This window comes from Sinocyclocheilus rhinocerous, unplaced genomic scaffold (assembly GCF_001515625.1).
Source record: "Sinocyclocheilus rhinocerous isolate Xijiao unplaced genomic scaffold, SAMN03320098_v1.1 scaffold2850, whole genome shotgun sequence".
NCBI lineage: Eukaryota > Metazoa > Chordata > Actinopteri > Cypriniformes > Cyprinidae > Sinocyclocheilus > Sinocyclocheilus rhinocerous.
Window position 1 is genome coordinate 128182 of NW_015643753.1, and position 23870 is coordinate 152051.

The window sequence follows — 23870 nt, forward strand, 5'->3', positions numbered from 1 at the left end:
AGCGAAAGGTTTGAAATGACATGAGGGTGAGTAAATGATGACAGAATTAAACATTTTTGGGTGAACTATCCCTTTGTTTTTATTTTTGTTATTATTATTAAAAAAAAAATTTAATGAAATGATACTCTAAATAACAAACTAAATCTGCCAGCAGGTGGCGGTAAATGTCTTTATGAGTCATTCATTCATTCAAATGGCTGATTCATTCAGGAATAAAGTAATTTATTCTCTTTATAGATGGGCCTTTGAATCATTGGCTGCATCCGAAAACTCTAAAATGCTGCCTTGGAGGCAGCATTCCAAGGCAGGAAGGCATCAAGGCACATCCGAATCCAAATTCTGCTTTACTTCCTGTCTCCGGAGGTACCTTCTTCTGATCGTATTTTGAAGGCAGCATAGATGTATCGTTCGCTGCCTTTGATATCCCACAATCCTGTGCATTCCATTCCGTGACGGTTGAGCTAAAAAATAAAGATGGCGTCTGAAAGTTGCGTTTTTGCGTCAGTTTGTGTGTAAATGTATATTTCTGACTAACTTTTTGCACGATTTATGTTATTTCAAGCGAGACATAAGTATTATAGTAATTAAATATTCGTTTAGTTATCACAAAAACTCATTCTATTTTGTTGTAGATCATTAAACCGATACGCTGCCTCAGAAGGCTGTCCGAAATCAGTTTCATGAGGTGCCTTCGTGCAAAAACGCTGCCTGCAAAGTCATTGCCTCATACGGCAGCGAGGCAGCAAGTCAGCTGCATAAGTTTTCGGATGCAGCCATTGATTCACACGATTCGTTCAAAACGCGGATTCATTCCGAAACTAAACAGTGCTGTGTTGCTAAGAGACGTGCAACAGTTCTGCTGTGGCTTTAAAGATTATATGTTCTCTGCTAAATTGAGCAAAAACACATAATATTGTGTATAACACAATATCAACTTCTCATTTACTGAACTGTTGTATAAAATCACATTTAAACTCGTGCAAATCAGGACAAAATCAGCACTCCTGTGATATTGCTCTCGCTGCTCGAGTGATATCGTGTGATATGTGATATATATAAATATGAGACAAAACTCAGGGGCATTTTTTGCACCAATATCTTGAATTTTATGGCATAACTGCATTTATGAAGTTGTTGCCCTGCATCATATTTGTCAACAGTCAACTGTATGAAATGTAAGATGATGTACATGTCTGGCGGCATGTACCTCATCTTACATATTGATCTAAAATAACTTTAGAGACTTTGGATGTTTATTTCTGCTCACCAGAATTCTCCGTTGTCAAGTACAACTTTGTATTTTTGGTCCTCAGAACGTACAAGTTCCCACAAAAGGGATCTAAAGAGACCAGAAGTCAGATGCCTAATTGATATATAGAGGAATTATAGAGAAATATTAATTCAAACAGAATAATTCAGACTTGTCGCTCCAGTCTCTGTTCCATTCGCCGTGACCCCAAGGGTTTAAGATCCTCACCAGCTTCACTGGACGACCTTTACATACAACCTGTGAGAGAACAACTCATTAGATCACAGGAAAAACTTATCAACTTATTTGAGCCAAAAGATACTAAACACATCAAAACTGTAAACCAAATTAGTTCTCACCTCTGCAACTCCTGTGACAGCGTACGCATGCATTTCCACAAGACCATTGGGTAACACGTTATTTTGCAGTAGACCTGCTTGCTAAAGGAACAAAGTGATTTTAGGACTTTTGTGATCATGTTTGTATGACTGTCTGTTCTCAATGCAGACAATACAAAGCATTTTAGAATTCTCACAATTTTGACTTTTTTTCCCCTTAGAATTACGAAATAGAAATCCAGATGTGTGAGGTATAAACTCACACTTTTGAAAGAAAACACAGAATTGTGAGATAAAAAGTAGCAATTACCTTTTTTATTTTTAATTCCATAGTGGAAACAAAAAACAGAATTGCACGTTTTAAACTCAGAATTCTGAGAAAAAAATCTAAATTGCAAGATATACAGGGAAAAAGTCAAAATTCTGAGGTTATATAGCTTATAATTCTGAAAAGTCAAAAGTGTGAGATAAAAAGCCACAATTACTTTTAAAATATTTTTATTCCATGGTGGAAATGAGCTTGTGTGACCTTGGACTACAAAACCAGTCATAAGTGTACAAGTGTACAGCTTTCCATTGATGTATAGTTTGTTAGGATCGGACAATACTTGGCTGAGATACAACTATTTGAAAATCTGGAATCTGTTTTGTGCTCCAGGGTCACATATATGAATAGGCTTAAACACATTTTAAAAAGGGAGGAGAATAAAATGCTTCCCATGTCTTGTTTGTTCAAATCTGTGCATCTAATCAAACTACTGTATTTTGGTGCAAATTCAGTTGGTAAATGAGAGTCAAATTAGAAATTAAATTCATTATGATATATTTGTCAGGTTGTGACATGCCTTCATCTTCAAAAAACAAGAATGAATCTATTTAAAGTAACAAAAATTCATCATCAATTAATATATTTTAATGTTGTTTTTTTTTTATTGCATTGTTTTATAATAATATTAAAGACTCGATCTTTACCCCTCCAGGAGTACCACATCCCATGAGGGATTCTGATTGGCCGGCTCGTCTCATGGTGTCCCAAAGCTTTCCTGATACATCACTTAGTTTAATGGTCATGTGTGGTCCACCGGTGAAGTCCATGAGAGCTTCGGATATGTTTCCTGCATCCATATCTGCATACGAGCCACACACTCTGGATAAAAAAAGACCATATTACATCATTTGAAGCAGAAAGTATATGAAAGTCAGATACAAAATCAAAGGTTAAAGATTGTTCATTTAAATTATTTATGAATAAATGAACTGAAACCTACTTAGCATAAGCTTTCTCTAATAAAGCAGGCCAGAATTCATTTGGTGTTTTGGACTGAACAAAGAAAAGTCGGCCATCAATGGTTGGTAGTTTGTCGTCAATAACAACATCTACCCATGATCCAAACCTCCAGAACTGAAAACAAAAGATGACAGTTCAGCTGTCATTTAACTCTTAAAGGAACAGTTTGCCCAAAAATGGTTTAAACGCTTACCTTAAAGTGAAAGATTCCTGCATAATCCACAGAAAAATTCTGTTCATCATTGATAACCTGCTTCATGATTCGTTTTTGAGATGTAAGAGCTCCAACGGATGCCAGAAACCAGCAGTTACCTTCATACATACACACATACAGAATATATATTTGTCAAAAACATTACAGTACACACCTATTTGACTGATTTATTGCTTTATTGCACTGCCACTTTATCTATTAAGCGGTTGAGACCTGCGACCTTTGAAAGTTTCCTCATCTCTAAATGATAATGTTTCGCTTTTGCTTTAGTTAATTGCATTGATGTATTGCATTATAATTTTGTTTCTAATGCATTTTTTTTATATGTGCTTTAAGTACGTACTGCAATTTTGGTATGGACATTGGCGGAATTTTACATTTATATTAAAACGGCATATAATTACATAGTAGAGAGTGTTGCATGACCTTCTCCAAATCTACACTTGTAGCTTGTAAGCACATACTATGTTTGTATCAGACCTACCTAATCGACCCTGGATAAAATCAAACCTTGAAGCTCCTTGAACAATGTAAACAGGGTTTGGCACCAGTTCCTGAAGGAAACAGATGATTCATTTCACACTCTACAGCAGATCAGACACAATCACAAGGGTACAAATCACTAAAAAAACAGCAGAGAGACTCTCTCTTTCAATTCTAGTCTGAAATTACAAACTAAACCAAACAGAAAAGCATGCATGACTCTGCAGTTCCTTTGTTGTGGATGTTAGGCTTTACAACCAGCCGCGCCCTAATCTCAACATCAAATTAGCATCACAATGTTCAACAAGATGTATTTGAATTTTGCAAAGTGGTTTTAGGCTAATTTCGATTTCAGGTGAAAATCTGTAATGATCAACAAGTTCATTTCTGAGGTTTCTGCTATGAACGGATTGAGTTTGTGTGTGAAGATGTTCACGTACATGTGGTCTTTTCCACACGACTCTCCAGAGGTCTTCACGCTTCAGGGGACCCAGACCGATTGATTTCATCTCTGGCGGGAACAAGTTATCTACGAATCTCAGTTTTTCCTTCAGGCAAAATTGCTTGAGCCGGTGGAAGTCCTGATCCAGGAACTTTTCAGGATTGTTGGGAGAGCCCTGTCCATCTTTGAGATTACGCTCCGATAAGATGTTTAAACACACACCAGGGGCTGGCATTGCGGCTCAAATCTGTTGAACAGACAGCAGCACAATGCTTTTTTTTATGGTGAACATTTTTCCAATAGCTTTTATTTCTGTTTACTCACATTTTACTCTTCAGACAAGTAGATTAAACTTTATTGTACAGAGTACAATGAAATATAGTGAACAATAAAAAAACATAACCCTTTATGCTTATTTATTTGTTTTTGGTTTAGGTTGATTCAAATGACACAGACGTGCATGAAAAACCATTGCAGCATGTATGTATGTGCATGTAAATGACTGAATTAAAACACAAATTAATTTGCATGTCAGTTGATAGTTTCCTTCTAGTGCACAGATATTGTAAATGTAAAAACTGAAATGATAGCAAGATGAAATGATTCAAAACATACCTGTCGTCTCTTACTGTAGCTGGAAGATTATTCCGTCCTTCCCAAAGCAAAGAGCAGGAGGAAGTTTCAGGAGAAGCCTTTTAAAGTCTGACTTCGCCCACTCAGGTGTGATGCAACATGACTCTCAGGTCAATATTTAAATATTGTGCAAATGTCACAGTATGTAATTAGTAAAGTGTCCACAACATAAGCATGATGACACAGTGAATGCTGAGATATAACTATTTATTTAGTGGTTGTAATAAATCATAGGGCACAGTGCATAGAGTTTGCAAACAGTTTTCAAGCTTTAAAAAAAACTAAACTAGATTATTGTTATCTGTATAAAAGTTTCCTGGTTGAAAAGTTATCTCTCTAAGGAAATCCAATCAATTTCCTTATGCACAGTCAAATTAATTGTAGTTAACAAGCCTGCATTATGTCTAATGTATCAAGTTTGAAGGTAAAGTTGCATTTAAGTCTTAGATTTGTGTAATTTATTGCTGTATGTTATCAGTGAGGTCTCAGAAGTCTGTCCAGGATCCATTCTCTCAGTCTCATCTGGATCACGAGTACATTGTGAGATGCATCCACTACAACAACAGAGCATCATTGGTTAATTCTACCGTTACGGATTATGATTTTTATTAATCTTACTACGAATTCTGATTAATTAAATATTTGTATGAAAAACATTACTTCATTTTCTCCCAGCATCATATTCGGCCCTCCAGCAGCGAGTCTCTTGAATGTCTCTGGTGATGATAATATCAGTTTATATACAGTGAGTGCATTAGGTTAGGACTGGATGTCATGCAGTCATTTCATTATCTTGATGAAATATGCATTATGAAGCTCATTTCTCAATCTTTGATGTGATATAGGGGTGAGAATCTTTAGGCACCTCAAAATTCAAAACCGATTCCTTATCCCTTATTCAGAATATATAGTACAACACAATTAGGTTAATGTTTTAGACTCACTGGCCATGCAATCCATGCGCAGGACGAGCACAATAAAGTTTTCCAGTGTAATTTAACCATTAGAGTTGCCGTATCGTAGAGCCATGAGATTCAGCATACTGTCACTCAATACAAACCCTTGAGCACATCCAAAATATCAGCATATCAATGATATTGTTTTGCACATTAGGCAATTAAATGGTGTGAGAGAAAGTTACCTGTGACCTTAAGAGCATTTCCGAGTTCATTCAGAGACAGACTTCCAGTGCGCGAAACATCCATGTCATAGAAAATGTCCTGAAAGAAAGAATCCAGCGAGCAATTGCAACCCATTTTACTTATAAAATGTGCATTTTGGAAATAGAATATTTGATGACAAAATTTTAGAAAATTTTGCACTTCCGATGGATATTTACCCTTTGAAAAACAACACGTTTCCACAAACGAAGGCATTCAAATTCACTCAGCCTTCCAGTGACACTGAGCTGCGTTGTTGCGTTAAAGAGCATCATGAAACAATTTATAATTTTTTTTTTATTCTATCATTTACAAACGACATGCACAAGTGTCTGAAACAAAGAACCCTGAAAGCCTTTTCTCACTCTGATCCTTCACATTTGAGGATACATCCATCAGAGCCACCAAGCTCTTACACAAATCCAAACTGAATCCTGTTGTCTTCTGTGAATGTCCTGAAAGATCAGACCAAAAACATACGTAGAATCAGAGATCACTGGAAGCAAAACTGGAAGATGAGATTTAAAAATATGAGCTTATATTGTGACTTTTCTCTGGAAGAAGTTTGAAGCATCACCTGCATAAACATTCTCATTCAGAAGTCTTTGAAGTCCCTCATCGTCCACCTCTCCATACTTACATAAACAGACAATCATCAGATAACATGTTTGTTTTAAATATGTGTGGTTTCGTTCAGCCGCAATTTTAGTACATTTCTGATCATAATCAGTCACATTCCCTCATAATCCAGAACTGCTGAAGAGTCACATGTACCTTATCAGCATATTGCAGAAAAAGCTGAAAGGATTCATCATTATCCCTGGGAATCATCTGAGAAAAATGAAAACCATTTTAACACATATACTGTACATATACTTTCAAAACACACAAAACATGTAAAAAACAAACTTCCCATGCTTCCATATACCTTTGTTCTTGTCATGCCATATCCAGATTTGTCTCTGAAGACACAACATAAAAATCTACAATCAATTCTAGTAAAGAACCTTTATTTTTAAGAGTGTAGTTTCTCATATATATGCAGAAATAGCATTAGCATAAATGACTGTTTAAGCATCTAGCCCATCACTCATGCTCTAATGTTAATAATCCAAGCTCTTACTCAATGATGGCTTCTGTCTTTGAATAGACTGTCAGAAGGAAGGACGCAGCTTTGCTTGGCAGGAAGGTTGAAGGAACGATAAGGTATTCGCCTGCTTTAAATCGGAAAAACTCCATGACTTCACGAGCATTGAGGAAGGTTTTGGTTTTTCCAATGGGATTGGTTTTGAAGAATGATGCAGGGAATTTTTCCCTCCGGTCCTTTAACTAGTGAATAAGTAAAAATGTTATTCTGTCCTTGCAAAAAAAAAACTTGTAAAATTGTGTATGTATCAGGAGGAATATATTCAATACATACATGAGCTGGCACCTGCAAGACAACAAATATAAACGTTCAAGTACTAAATATTGTATTCAAGGAGAGAAGGTCTTATGCAAACTCAAAATAGATTTCTACAAACCTCATAAATGTTAAAGCCGATATGGAAATTGGTGGCCAGGTGCCGGTTTCTCTTGTGAGATTTTTGAATGAGAGACACGAGGAGATTTGGAGAGCTTTTATCTCTGGGGTCTTCAACAGTCTCCTTAAGAGTCACACGAAACTGGGGATTGCTTGAAAAACTGTCTATAAATGCAAGAAAAAGGAGATATATCTGAATCTGATCTCCAAATTAAGCTGCCATTAATCATGTGAGAAATATTTGACAACAAAACATTGAATTATTGAAAACCTCAATTATTATTCAGAGTCTGGAGACAAACATTCTACAAAAAACATTCTTTCTACACAATATCTTGATTAAAAGCAACTGCGGTCAACATGGATCTACTTCATAAAAAAAGAATATCTTGTCAACCAGAGCTTGAAGTGACTTGAAGCTGCATCCTCATAGTAAAAATAGCTGTAGAATAAACAGAGTTGGATTACCGATGTCATTTGAGCAGCCTCCCGCTGTTGTTCCTAACACCCACTGGCCTCTGTGCACTTCAGTTTTCCAGGAGGAAGAATAAGATCCAGCAAGAAAGTTCAAATCTGAACAACATATATCCAAATCTGAAAAATTCCTGCAGAAATCCTCCACTGACATCCTGCAGAGACAGAAAACTAAATATAGTGACTTGCAATTATGCATTATATGTGTCAGGGTCTGGCGTCTGGTGTTTCTCCCTCTCACCACCAGAGGTCGCCATTTCCCATCCTCCCGGACTCCGTTACCTTCACTCCACTCACCTGTTCTCTCATTACCTTATTATTGATTAATTTGTCCCAGCTGTTTACCTGATTGCCTCTCCCTTATAAGCTCCCTGTGTTTTCTGTTCTGGGCTCGTTTGTCTCACATAGGTGTCAGATCATGCCTTTGATTTGTAGCTGCCCTGTGCTCAATTTATGTCTTGTGGTGAGCTTTCATGTACTCTGGCTTTTTCCCCTTCAGGGTGGTTTCAGTTGTGTTTTGGTTTCAGTTGTGTTTGTTTATTTTTGTGAGTTGTAAATAAAGACACCTCATCTGCCTGCACTTGAGTCTTCGCCTCTTTAGAACCGTGACAATATGCAGAAAAATCAAGAAAAGGCAAGAGATATAAAATATTTGACTCTTATTTCTGCTCACCAGAATTCTCCATTGTCGAGTACAACGTTGTGTTTTTGGTCCTCAGGACGCACAAGTTCCCACAAAGGGGATCTAAAAAGACCAGATTAACAAGATGTCAGATGGTTGATATATGGAGGAATTATAGAGAAATATTAATTCAATCAGAAGAATTCAGACTTGTCGCTCCAGTCTCCGTTCCACTCTCCGTGACCCCAAGGGTTAAAGATCCTCACCAGCTTCACTGGACGACCTTTACATACAACCTGTGAGAGAACAACTCATTAGATCACAGGAAACATTTCCTTATCAACTTAATCAAGCCAAAATGACTACGGTCTCACCTCTGCAACTCCTGTGATCGCGTATGCATGCATTTCCACAAGACCATTGGGCAACACCTTATTTTTCAGTAGACCTGCTTGCTAAAGGAACAAAGTGATTTTAGGACTTCCATTTCAATTGTGCATGCTATTATAAATGATATGATTTGTTCTTCACAGGCTGGTCTGTCTTGAAAAAAAAAAACAGACACAATTATTTAATAGTGTGAGGCTGTTCACATAAAACTTGTTTTTGCTGTGAAAAAACGTGAAACACGGGCAGTGGAATGAGAAAAAAAAACATGGTCTCGAATTGCCTTTTTTTTAAGTAGAAATTAAGCGTATAGCGTTAGTTCTGGCAGGTCACATGAGTCAAGCTTGCATCAGCTGACTCTCAGCTGATCACATCTACCTATAGGAATACGACAGCTATCACTGCATTTCTATATAAGCTCTATTCAGTATTATTCAGCAGCTTTTTCGCTAACCCAGGAGCAAATTACCCTCCTCCATCCCCAGCTCCTCCTTTCTCCACAGTCAGGACTTGGCTTTCTGATATTCCTTGTTGAATCAGACTCCTTTATCTTGAATAATGTGTTACACTTAAATATCATTAAGTACATTAATGATATCTGCTTGTTCTATTCTGTTGACCCTGGGGGGTTATTATTGCTGCTCTTGCAGTTTTTGCCCAGAACAGAACCATACCGCCAAACCAAACTGTATGCTAAATGTCTTTCATTTTGACAATAGTGGTCCTGACAGAACTTCTTTTAACTTGAGCATGACATTTTTAGAAAGTCGTGCCATGCGCGAGACACTGCAAATAACGCGAGTGCAACTGTCAAAAATGTCCATCTAGCGCGTTTACATAGAAAAACTATAGAAAAGTAGCGCTTTGGAATGAAAAAAAAAAAAAACAGCGTTATTTTTTAACGGTCCCTTAGAACAGCTAAATAAATAAGCTTAACCACTTTTGAACATGAGAAGAAAAATCTAGTTGTTGATTCTGTGCATCCGATCAAACTGATGCAAATTCATCTATGGGTAGCAAGTAAATTACAAATAAATTAATTGCGGTTCTGGTTATTAAATTTAAAATTCAAATTAATGCATTTGTTAAATATTTTAAAATTGGTTACTAAATACGCTCATATTAACAGCAATTGTGTTAACTTTAATTTTGTGCATTGTATTTTGTCAAATCTAATCTTTTAGGGAGGCACGGTTGATATTGAAATCGTGCAAAGTTTAATGCATTCAACTTAAGTCTATGGAAGTCTAAGATTATAGCAACACTTAATGGTCAAGTGTAACAATTACCCTGTTGCCGCGGGCTGTGAAAAGTTAATTCTAGTCTGGAATAATAGCATCTGTACAGGTGATATTAGTCTTTCTGTCATGTAAACAAAAATACTGTGCTGACCACCAGTTGAAAACCACTGCATTATGTAACTCTCCATGCTTTGAAATTGCATTGTTTTATAATAATATTAAAGACTCGATCTTTACCCCTCCAGGAGTACCACATCCCATGAGGGATTCTGATTGGCCGGCTCGTCTCATGGTGTCCCAAAGCTTTCCTGATACATCACTTAGTTTAATGGTCATGTGTGGTCCACCGGTGAAGTCCATGAGAGTTTCGGATATGCTTCCCATGTCCATATCCGCATACGAGCCACACACTCTGGAAAAATGTAGAACACAATTATCAGGACATGATTTCCAGAAGTTTTTTCCCATTAAAAAAACAAAACAAAAACAAATAAAAATAAAAATTATGGACTAAACTAACCAGCTCTGATGGAAATCTCTGTTATTAAAGTAAAACATACTTAGCATAAGCTTTCTCTAATAAAGCAGGCCAGAATTCATTTGGTGTTTTGGAGTGAACAAAGATGAGATGGCCGTCCATGGCTGGTAGCTTGTCATCAATAACGACATCCACCCATGATCCAAACCTCCAGAACTGAAAAAAAAGAAAGAAATATATATAGTTAAAGAAAATATACAAGCTTTAACTCTTAAAGGAACAGTTTCCCCAAAAATGGTTTAAATGTTTACCTTAAAGTGAAATATTCCTGCATAATCCACAGAGAAATTCTGTTCATCGTGGATAATAATATATATATAAATAAATATAAACTCGTATAATAGTGTTAACTATTACAATAGTCATAATATCATATAATAGTCGTATAATAGTCAGTGAGGAACAGTTCACCGAAAATGATTTAAATCATCCCTTTAAGAATGATCTCAGTTTGAATGTTTACCTTGAAGTGAAAGATTCCTGCATAATCCACAGAGAAATTCTGTTCATCATTGATAACCTGCTTCATGATTTGTTTTTGAGATGTAAGAGATCCAACGGATGCCAAAAACCAGCAGTTGCCTTCATACATACACACATACACACACATGGCATATATCTCACAGTATATAATTAACCTTCAGTCAAGAACATTACAATTCAATAAACAGCTGCATGGGTACTTCTATTCTTATTAAAGGAATAGTTCACCCTAAAATGGAAATTAGCTGAAAATGTGCTCACCCTCAGGCCATCCAAGGTGTAGATTAATTTATTTCTTCATCAGATTTGGAGAAATGTAACATTCCATCTCTTGCTCAGCAATGGATGCTCTGCAGTGAATGGGTGCCGTCAGAATGAGAGTCCAAACAGCTGATAAAAACATCACAATAATCCACAAGTAATCCACACCACTCCAGTCCATCAATTAATGTGTTGTGAAGCCAAAAATACGTTTCTAAGAAACAAATCCATCTTTATGACATTTTAAGCTAAAATATGCTGAATACTCAAGAAGTTAACATCCTGAGAAGCCAAAAGCTGTGTGAAAGGAATCCATCAAGACGTTTTTAACTTCAAACCGTTGTTTCCGGCTAAAATACGAGTCCATAATCTAAAATAACACTTCCTCCAGTGAAAAAGTGGTCTGGTCTGAATCAGGAGAGAAATCTGTAGATCAAACACTGTTTACAAGCCAAAACAGCTCTAAACAAATATGTGGCTGGATTTTGATGTGAGACAACAGGAGATGGACTATTTCACTGGAGGAAGTTCTATTATCGTTATTTTATATATGTTATATATAAGTTATATTATTATTATAATCGGGGTATAGCTCAGTGGTAGAGCATTTGACTGAGTTGGACTTGTAACCTGAAGGTCGCGGGTTTGAGTCTCAGGTCCGGCAGGGATTGTAGGTGGGGGGAGTGAATAACCAGCGCTCTCTCCACCTCAATACCACGACTGAAGTGAGAACTTTGAGCAAGGCACCGAACCCTCAACTGCTCCCCAGGCGCCGCAGCATTGGCTGCCCACTGCTCCAGGTGTGTGATCACAGTGTGTGTATGTGTGTGCACTTGGATGGGTTAAATGGGTCAAATTCAGAGCATGGGACACCATACTAGGCCACACGTCACTTCACTTCTTGTTTATGGACTCATATTTTAGCCAGAAACAACGGTTTGAAGCGAAAAACTTCTTGATGGATTTGTTTTAGCTTTTGGCTACTCAAGATGTTAACTGATGGACTTGAGTGGTGTGAATTACTTGTGGATTATTGTGATGTTTTTATCAGCTGTTTGGACTCTCATTCTGACGGCACCCATTCGCTGCAGAGCATCCATTGCTGAGACACTGATGGAATGCTACATTTCTCCAAATCTGATGAAGAAACAAACTCATCTACATTCTGGATGGCCTGAGGGGGAGGACAATTTTAGCCTTTTTTTTGTGAACAATTTCTTTAAAACATCTCTATTTACTTAGATTTTCCATTTGTATTCACTATATTCCCATTGTATTCACCAAATATATGCCTGTTTGATTAATTGCTTTATTGCACTGCCACTTTATCTATTAAGTGTCTTGCTCTGGGGATTTTTTTTTTAATATTTAATGACACATAACTATAAATGCAACAACAGTAAGTATTTGGTTAGATATTAAACTTACACATGCAGCTCTTCATTTACAGAGTTTATATTGTGTTAATGATGTACAGCACAGCAGACCTACCTAATACACCTTGTATGATATCAAACCTTGAAGCTCCATTAACAATGTAAACAGGGTTTGGCACCAGTTCCTGAAGGAAACAGTTGAATTATTTTACACTTTACAGCGGTTCACACACTCACTTGCAAATCAAGAAAAAGCACAGTAGTTTGTGTGTGAAGATGTTCACATACATGTGGTCTCCTCCACACCACTCTCTGAAGGTCTTCACGTGTCAGGGATCCCAGACCGATTGATTTCATCTCTGGTGGGAACAAGTTATCTACGAATCTCAGTCTTTCCTTCAGACAGAATTGCTTGAGCCGGTGGAAGTCCTGATCCAGGAACTTCTCAGGATTGTTGGGAGAGCCCTGTCCATCTTTGAGATTACGCTCCGATAAGATGTTTAAACACACACCAGGTGCTGGCATTGCGGTTCAAATCTGTTGAATGTTCAACATTAGATTGCGTTACATTTTATTGTGCAAAGTACAAGTATAGAGCTAATGAAATAATGCATTATTATTTCATTTTAAACTTTTTTTCAGGTTAAGGTTTGTTTATTTTACAGAGACATGCAGGGAAACGTGCACTGCCTTTGCATCATGTGCATGCAACTGATTTTAATACTCAAATACAAATATATTTGCATGCACAATTCCTTCATATGCATGTAAAAACTGAAATGAAAGCATGATAAAAACATACCTTTTCTCTCTTATTTGGCAGTTGGCAGATTATTCGGTCTTTTCTGAGCATGCAAGTCTCAGAAGATGCCTATAAACATCTGACTCCTCCCATCATCCAGGTGTGATGTAACTATGATTCTTAGGTCAATATTTGAATGGAGCTCAATGTAGATCAAAGATCAGAACAGTAACATGCTGAAAAATCTCTTCATATGATGTGTCATCACATGAGTCTGTACCTCATAAAATGACTTTATAGGAACTAAGATAAAGTGAAGACGGCAGAAAATTAATGTGTTACTCATAAACAGGTAACATTTCAATGCAAAGAAGAGGTTCCAAAGAATCAGAAACTAGATCAAGGTCATACATTGATAAAGGAGGAAAAGGGAGGTGGAACTTATACATGATGTTTTTCAGTAGTACAAGCAATAGGAAGGCCTGTTACTTATATTCATAGGGATTTCTATAAGTAATTTTCTATTTGTAAAGCTCTGTACACCAAAAGCTAAAATTATATATTGATTAATATGCACTAAGAACAGATCCATTGTTTAGTAATAATTCAGCGGAGTAAACTGTAACTGTAAAGAGAAAATTAAAAAAATTAAAGCTCATGTAGCAAATTAGCTCAAAAGGGAAATGTATATAAATAATTACAGTAAATTATGATTAATTACAATTATTTATATCAGCTGCCAGTAGTAACTGTAGCAGAATTAAATTGCCATCAACCAATCTGTTCGTCCAGCGAACATTCAGTGTAAGTTCATATCAACTCTAGGAAAGGATATTTCCGTGGCCACAGAAAATAATTTTATACAGTATTAATGCATTAGAGCATGTAGTAAGGATCAAAATTGTACAGGGGCATTAATTTGCAAGGCAGAATCAGAAACTCATGTAATTTGTGCACAAGAGTTTTATTAACTAAACACTAACACAAACTAGTCTAACAAACAAACAAACGAACAATCACTTATACATGGGAAAGAGCAAATGAGGCTTGATGGATGAAGCCATTAGGAAAAACCAGAGAATGAAGCTATGAAAAGAGTCAGTTAACCACCTGAGTGAAACCATCAGCGTCGTTTTAGAACGGGGTCTACAGCTTCTACTAAACCTCTGTTTCGTTTAGTTAAATGTACCATACTTGCATTGCCTTGACCTGGAACGAGCGTACAGATGCAGTCTCGGATGAAAGTCTTGATGGTTTGGAGGTTCGGTGGTGTAGGAGTCGCGATCACCTTCTTCCGGGGTTTGAAGACCGATGAACTCCAAATACGTTCTGACTCGATGGTGATTGGGAGTTTTTTCCCAGTGGAAAGTGAGAAAAAGAGCTAAGTGAGACATCAGCTGAGATCCTAGGATCTTTGGTGAATGTAAAGACAAGGCCGAAGCCTGGTGCAGACTTAAGAGTTGCAGAAGCGTTCTAGCTCACATCCTCATCTTCTCAGAATCGAACAGAACCGCAGACTGACTGAGGCGGGTCACTGGTGTGAGAGCTTTATCTCTTATTGAGCTCACACCTCCGGGAGGTCACGGAGCCAATGGTGGCTTTCACTTTTGGAGAGAAAGTTTATGACTCTTTGTCTCCAAGCATGGTATTTTGCATATGTAATTCGATTGGGTGTTGATGCACAAACTAGTAAAGATTCTTAGAACATTAATATATTGCCTATGTACCAACATATAATATACACTCTCGTTTAGATCATCAGAAGACGAATTCATATACTAAACATGGTAAGATTACATATAGGTAAGATTACATGAACGAGTGGTTCTATCATAAGCATGCATAAAACAGTATACAAGACAATATACAAGAACAGTAACAACACACACAATGACCCAAGTATATGTGTGTTCATTCAAAGAAAGGTTTTCCTATGAATTAATTAGAGAAGAGTCCATTTTGCTGTGCATTATGTGTCTTTCCTATGGAAAACGTAGTGAGAGGGAGAACTCTCAACATGCCATTAGGTCGTAAAGATTTATCTGATCTGGCTGAGGGGTCCTGGTTGCCATGGTAACCAGGGGCCTGCGGTCGTTCCCAGACATGCTGGCACCCAGTATGTTTATTGGGTGAGGGGTCTGTGATTATTTGTTAATCTAATGAATAATTGATTTGTTAAATCAAATGAAAAATGGTGTGTCTGATTGGTCCAGACGCTACACTCACTATTTTGTAAGGTGTTTGATTTTGGTTGTAGAAGAGTAGAATAGTATTTTAATTTTGGGGAACATCTATGGTGACAATAATAATTTATAAAACAGGTTATTACAAAATTTTAGAAAATAAATTATGGATTTTTAAAAAATATATATACTCTAATACCCAGTTACATTTATGTGGAGATTGGAACACCATTAATGACACGTTTTCCTCCAGTACACTGATATACTTAATTCCCAATAAATGTTTCGTGATGAATAGAGCCACATAAATCCTGATAAGATAGACTTCACTTGGAGTAATAAAGATCCAGACAATCTTTTGATTGTCAGGATTATGGACCTGTTTTGTGTGTGTATTCTCCCTCATGTGCACATATTTGGTTCTTCCTGTTCCTGTTTGGATTATTAAAAGACTGTTGATTGGTATTCTCCTGCGTTCTCCTCGTTCCTCTCCGTAGGCAATCGTGACAGAACACCAGACTGACATACAGTATTACTGTGAGTTTCCCCTCAGTTTTGTTTCTCTGTTTTACCCAGTGTTTTTTGTTTCTGTTGTTCCTCATGGATCCCCTCGCCCGCCCTAAATACCTCCTCCTCCTGCTGGAGCAGGGGGAGAGATCGCTTGAGGGCCATACCAGACTGTTCCTGGTCCTCGCAAGTCTCACCAGCTACCCGAACGACGCACTCTGTGCATTCTACGATGCCAGTTTGAACACCGCGTGCAGAGCGCCGTCGTCCGAGGATGGTCCTCGAGCTAATTTCACCGCCTTTGTGGAGTGGACAATCTCGCCAGTTCGAGAAAGGAGAATCTCGTCAGTTCCACTCCCGACCCAGAGCCCAGTCCACCATCTCCCCGCAGCGCGGAGCTGAAGCCCGAGCCCACCGCGACCGACAAGCTATTGCCGCAAGGAGCGACAGAGCTGAGGATCACCGCGGAGCCAGAGCTGCTGATGAAGTCAGACCAGGTGCGAAAGCCGGCTACCACGCCCGCCTCGAGGAGAAAGCCGTAGCCATTGAGATTGCGGAGAGGAGGTCCGCCCACTGCACTAGGGCTGAGGGTGAGCTGATTTTGGATCTGGGGCTGTGCACCCCTGGAGGAGAATCCCCGTCGCCCTGGCTTATCGGCTCTCCGTCTCTGCCTCGGGCTCCTTCGCCACCTGCTCCACCGCCGTTGGTCGGCCCCCTGGAGTCGTCGGCCCTTCCTCCTCCATGGCTCCTCCCTCCGTCGGCTCCACCATGGGTCACCGTCATGGCTGTGGCCTGGGTCCTGCTTGGCTCCTCCTGCTCCAAGTCCCCCCGGTCTCATCCCTGGCTCCTCCCTCCTTCATCACCTCCTTGGACTGTGTATGCCAGCCCCCTCCCGGGTATCCGTCCTCCTCCTGAGCCTCCTCCCAAGTTCCCACCCGTCGCTCCCCATGTTGTATCTACGGCGCGAGGACGCGCCTTCTGGGAGGGGGTGATATGTCAGGATTATGGACCTGTTTTGTGTGTGTATTCTCCCTCATGTGCCCATATTTGGTTCTTCCTCTTCCTGTTCTGATTGTGTTCACTGATCCCAGGTGTGTCTCGTTTATTACCTTGTTGAGTGGTATTTATAGTGTGGTCTGCCCCTTGCTTTCTGTCCGGTGTCTAACGTCCGATGTTGTGCTACTTGTCTGTTCCCCCGTTTGGATTATTAAAAGACTGTTGATTGGTATTCTCCTGCATTCTCCTCGTTCCTCGCTCCTCTCCGTAGGTAATCGTGACATTGATTAATTTCTGAGGAATGTGGAAATCAAGTTCAGGAGGTCAACATTGTGCCTTCAGTATTTAGTGATAATAAAATTATTAATTAATAAGCTATCAGACAGTATTGTGTGATTTTCTTTTAAATGTGTGAATTCTGTGGAATGGATACATTTTTTAAAATGTGTAAGTTTGATTGGAATTGATTTGCATTGAGATTATTTAGCAAATAATGTAATCTATGCTAGTGTTTGAAAAATGGGAACAGTGACTTTGAGATGGACTCTGATACAAGTGTTCTAAAGTCAAGTGATGAAAGTTTTCATTTAGTTCTTCAGGGGCCCGTTTCAATAAAGAGGTTCGACCAACTCTGAGTTTAAACGTGAACTCTGAGTTGACTTACCCTGAGATGGGAAACTCTGAGTTTTCGGTTTCAGAACAGCTGAATTGTGTTAGTTCAGTCAACTCTGAGTAGGCTGACTCTGAGTTTAGCGCGTGCACCACGACTATGAAAAGTCAGGATCAGTGGAGCTCTGAAATTACGATTCACCATGGCAACAGCACTGACAAAAAAACATCTGCGTACTTTCGTCAATACGTAAGTTTGATTCTTAATAACTGTTAATAACTGTTATAATATCAGAGGAGAACATTTTATTGAACTAATATTAATTTTAATGGTATCCCAGAAAAAGACAGAACAAATAAAGAACGTGGCAGCAGCTAAAAATGAAGTATAAAAACACAATTCAATCAAGGTAAAGCTTTAAGCATGAAAGGTTCATGGCTGTATAGGCTAAATTACTTTACAAATATTTGACATTAAATATCATTCAGTGTCTTTTGAGCGCGATAGAGATGAAGCATTGTAAGAATTTTAAAATCCAAAAGTAAAAACAGTTGCTTTTGTATTTGTAGGAAATAAAGATGATCAAATAAATTATGAATAATTTGTGTTTATGTAACAGCTGTGGTTACGGCATGTCGTAGCTATACCCCTCCATCTGGCATCCTTCCGTTCCATACAGTAATCTGATTCATTTTCAGAAGGTGCGATGATGGGGATATGCTTGTCATCAATGCATTCAACCCTAACCACACTGGAAATCCTGAAGGAAATTCTGATTATTGGGTTACTTCCAGAGGTCGCAGGAGAGTAGAAACACTGAAATTCTGCTACCCAAGAGTCCAACGCTGCAATATTACAACATTTCCCTAAAATATAACTAAAATGTCAAAAATGTAAAAAAACTTTTATTTCTGCATTAGAGGCCTCCTACAACAACATTTTAAAGGTGAAATAATTTTTCTATATTTCGGTCTTTGAGGGTTAAGAGTACGGTTAAACTTAAAATTGAGGTCATGCAGTCTGGCTCTTCAGCCCTTATATTTTGAATTATTCTAACATTGGGGGGCTGAGTATACACACATACACACACTCTCACACACTCTCTCTCTCTCTCTCTCTTTGTTTGAAATCAATTATTTGCAAAAGAGAAAAGTTTTAAAGGAATGTGTAAATTAATTACAAATTTTAATCAATTGTTATTTGTATAAAAATAATTGTATATAAATAACTTAATATAGCATTTTTATTGTATTTTATAATTTTGTAATTTAATGTATTACCTTTAAATTATTTGTAAATTTAGAAAGTGTTAAATTAATAAGTGGGACAAATACTTTATTTTGCAAAGTGAAAGGCGCATCTTTCACAAAATATTCTGTCATAAAATTGAGTCAAAGACTAAAACCATAATCATATCACACATGCTTCAAGTAGATCTGAATAAATCCAATTAAACTGACTTCTGTGCGCTTGTTTTCTAAGCATCGGCGTCACAACAGGAGGAGACCTGTTATTATTTCTATTTCACATGCTAATATATACTGTAGCTTCAGTGTTAAATGTGACATTTATTAGTTGACCGACTGACTCTCCTTCACCGGCGTACGGCTGACACTTCCGCTGAGCTGCGCTGCAATTAGACCGTATGTCATCAGGCATCAGCGCTGCTCGTCTCACGACTGCATTTACTCACATGTGAGAACACATACGTCAACTCACACACCGAGTCAGTCTGAAGATCCTCATGCAAACTCACAGCATGTCTGAGACACCTGCCACAACTACATTCACAGTCTCAGGCTCTGAACGAGGGGTTAATTTGGTGAAAAATATAAACACGCACGTGCACACACACACACATACACACACACGTTTACCTAACTACATAATGCACACTGACTTCCATGTTTTTTTATAAAGCTAATGTATTATACACTAACCTTAACAAAACATTTAGAGCATTCTTGGATGTCCTTAGCAACTCCCTAGCAACCATCCAGGACAATTTAGCAATCGGATTAGCACCTCAAAAGACCATTTACATTCAAATGGTGAAAAATGTTGAAAAGAAGTGGAAAACACCTTAGCTACTCCCTAGCAACCACCTAGAAAACCTTAGCAACCGCATTAGTTTTTAAACGCGTTTTGTCTCTACCCAACAAAACGGACTAAACACAGTTCTCTACATTACACACATCATTCGAAACTAAAAGTTATTGTTTAATTTGGGAAACACTGCCATTTTAATGCCACACTCATTTACTGATGACCTACACACAGCGATTGTGTGAAAACACTTATACATAATTTGTTCACTTAGTAATCAAAACTCTTTTTTTTTTTAAATAAATATTTTCATCGCCTTCCATTTACTTTGTATCTATATTGTACAAAGCACTTTATAAATAAAGCTGACTTTGCTTATATGCATAGGCTATTCTGTGTGTGTAATATGTACACGTACACGTATACACTGAATATGCATATACACCAAGTCAGAAAGTCAAAGGCAATGCATCGGTGTCGTTGTCGTTGTCACAGATCAAGCCGGAGACAACAGGTTAGTGAATGAATGGCAGGTTTATTGACAGGTATGGTTATGTCAGAGTGACTGGAGCAATGACTGGTGAGTATCCAATACAAATGACAGTTCAATGAATCTTTGCGGTGTCCAGATGTATGGTTCCTTTGTAGGTGCACGGAGGGTTCGGGATCCAGGAGCGGAGGAGAACAACAGATAAAGCTCTTCGGGGGAACTAGAGGTAAGTCTAAACAGCATATAGCACGTCTGGTAAGGTTCAGATAGTGAACGGTAGACCGGACGGTGAGTGACTGGAAGGAGCGTGCTTTTTAATGGTGACTTGATTGGAGACGGCAGGTGCAGGTGATCAGAATACAGGTGAGTGTGATCTGGTGTGAGTGGTGATCGTGACTGAAAACAGGTGTAAGCCAGGGAGGATTCTGGGACATGGAGTCCAGAGCTGGTGACTGGTGACAGAGACTCCCTGACAGTTGTATGCATATTCAGTATATAGTCAAATCAAGTCACCTTTATTTATATAGCGCTTTTAACAATACAGATTGTCCCTCGAGCCTGGACGGACTCATCGACCTCGCTATTCAGGTGAATAACCGTATTGCTCTCCGTTACCGGCATCGGAGGGGAGGGGCTTATCTCAAGCCTGGTAATAGAGCTGTATCTGCAGCGTCAGGTGACACACCATCTCAACTTCTCGACTTCCCCCAGGATGAGCCGATGCAGGTTGGGAGGGCGCGGTTGACGCTGAGGGAGCGTCGTCCTCACCTGGACAACCAACTGTGTCTCTACTGCGGAGAGGCTGGTCACGTGGCTGCTGCGTGCCCAACCGTCAGGCAGCGCTTACCGCTCAAGGGAGGGCAGAAGGTGAGCATTACTAGAGCTCGATTGCCCTCTGGTGGTCGGTCTGAGTTTCAAGCCTCATTGCTGGTGAAGGGGGCTGCTCATCAAGTGTCTGCATTGATTGACTCCGGAGCTGAGGGCAATTTCATGGATGCTGCGCTGGCCAGGCACTTGGGGATCCCCTCCGTTGCTCTGGCTGAGCCTATATCGGCCAGAACACTGTGTGGCACCCTTCTTTCCAGGATTACCCATGCTACTAAGTTTATTACACTCATGCTCTCCGGCAACCATGTCGAGGAGATCCATTTTCTCCTCATTCACTCACCCACCACCCAAGTGGTTTTGGGGCACACCTGGCTAGTCAAACATAATCCTCACATTGACTGGGCTCTCAACTCTGTTTTAACCTGGAGCCCATTTTGTTTAGCTCAATGTTTGGGTGCTGCATTCTCCCCTGTTATGTCTCGTTCCCTGTTGCAGGAGGAGCCGGTGAACCTGGCGGGTGTCCCGAGCTTCTTCTCTGCCTCCGCACTGCCCGTACGACTGTGCGATAGACCTGTTGCCTGGCACTTCTCCTAATTCTCGGCAGGCTCGCTGGGCATTGTTTTTCGGGCGGTTTAGGTTTACCATCTTGTACCGCCCGGGGTCCAAGAATGGTAAGCCCGATGCGTTGTCGCGGATCTTTGAGGCTGAGGCTAGTCCCACCCTCCACGTGCCCATTCTGCCTCCTGAACGGGTTGTGGCAGCAGTCACGTGGGGGGTGGAATCCAAGGTCCGTGCTGCGTTACGCGACGCTGCTATTCCCGCGGGGTGCCCAGAGGGTCTGTTGTTCGTGCCCGAGTCAGTCCGAACTAGCGTCCTACAGTGGGGCCACTCGTCCGAACTAGCTTGCCACCCAGGAGCGACTCGCACCTGTATGTTGATCAAGCAACGGTTTTGGTGGCCGTCCGTGGCGCGGGATGCTCGTCAGTTCGTGTCGGCCTGTCCGGTTTGTGCTGCGGGTAAGAGCTCCAATCGACCCCCAGCAGGGCTACTCCAGCCACTGTCAGTCCCTTCACGGCCCTGGTCACACATAGCGATGGACTTCGTCACCGGCCTACCCCCATCTAGTGGCATGACGGTAGTCCTCACTGTGGTGGACAGGTTCTCTAAGGCGGCTCATTTCATTCCCCTCCCCAAATTACCCTCAGCGAGGGAGACAGCGACAGTTGTCTTAGATCACGTTTTCCGTATTCATGGCCTCCCGGTTAACGTGGTTTCTGACAGGGGTCCCCAGTTTGTGTCTAGGTTTTGGACAGAATTCTGTCGACAGCTGGGGGCGACTGCGAGCTTATCCTCTGGTTATCACCCGCAGACTAATGGGCAGGCCGAGCGTGCTAACCAGGATTTGGAGAGGGTCCTGCGCTGTGTGGCGTCTGCCGAACCGTCGTCTTGGAGTTCCAGATTAACCATGGTAGAGTACGCACATAACTCCCTCCCGGTCTCGTCTACGGGTTTGTCTCCCTTCCAGTGCTGTTTAGGCTACCAGCCACCATTATTCCCCTCCCAAGAAACCGACGCTGTTGTTCCATCCGCGCATGCGTTCATTCAGAGGTGCCTCCATACTTGGAGGATTGCCAGAGAAGCCCTCACCCGGACTGGCGAGAGGAACAAAGCGTCGGCGGACCGTCACCGTACTAAGCCCCCACTTTACGTGTGCGGTCAAAAGGTCTGGTTCTCGTCTCAGGACCTCCACTTCAGACTCCCCTCACGTAAACTGGGATCCAAATTCGTTGGACCATTTATAATTTCTAAAGTGCTCAGTCCGGTGTCTGTGCGACTCAAGTTAACCCCCCCCCTTTTAAGAATATTCACCCGGTATTTCACGTATCTAAGATCAAGCCCGTTATTCGCTCCCCTCTTCAGCCTTACTTGTATAACGTTTTTATATCATAGGCATTAAATCAATAGATAATTTTTTAATAAAAAAATTCCAAAACATAACAACACTTGAACTCCTGAAAACACAACAAGCTTATGTTCACTTTCACAGCAGCAATCCATTAAATGCACTACACTTCCACAGGAGAAGGAGCATACTCCCATAATGCTTTGCAGCATGAACAGCCAATAAGAACTATGTAAAGTGTTATGCTGAGATACTAGAATATTTATCTGGGTTCTCCTGCAGGTCTTTAATCTGTGCCTAGGGCTCATAATTTGACTGGTTATCTTCAGTCTCTGCTGGTAGATTCTGTAGCAACACCATTCTTCTCCACTGACACCATTCAAAACTAGGCTTAAAGTCGTGCATTTGTATGAAATAAAAGCTGAGCAACTGCTATTAATATATAGGTATTATAAACCTCCTTGATGTGTAACATAAAAAGTTGTGGATATTTAACAGTATGACCAGATCTCTTGCAAACAAGCCTCTCAATGAACCAAAATATATCATATATAATCTCCTTCCCTGAGGATCTGGTCAAATACATCCATGCAGCAGATATGAAAGTGCCGTGAGGAAGAGAGTCACTTCAGCAATAACAAAAGCTTGTTTGCTTGTTCTGGAGTCATTAATACTGCGCTTTCATTTCTTCATCATCACTCTGTTCCTGGAGCTCTGAAATAATGGGCGGTCGAGGACTCACTCTTTAATTGAAACCATGCAATAATGTTTTCTCGCAGAGCGTTGTTTTTATATTTCTCTTATTTCCCAGCGCCGCTTACCTCTCAGAAAGCCACACCTGCAGGGAAACACCG

At 39.8% G+C, this 23870-nt stretch overlaps 1 long non-coding RNA gene and 2 pseudogenes across 1 annotated transcript; 1 reads left to right on the forward strand and 2 right to left on the reverse strand.

Annotated features, from left to right (window-relative positions):
* The window catches only part of LOC107757683 (calpain-1 catalytic subunit-like), a 9256-nt pseudogene extending 4586 nt beyond the window's left edge, over positions 1-4670 (reverse strand).
* A 374-nt stretch (positions 4671-5044) lies between these two features.
* Positions 5045-13236, reverse strand: LOC107757681 (calpain-14-like; annotated as a pseudogene).
* On the forward strand, positions 7812-15161 carry LOC107757684 (uncharacterized). The gene is made up of 4 exons (XR_001641956.1): positions 7812-7823; positions 9532-9533; positions 12001-12005; positions 15073-15161. It is a non-coding gene; the product is annotated as an uncharacterized LOC107757684 (long non-coding RNA).
* The last annotated feature ends 8709 nt before the right edge of the window (positions 15162-23870 follow it).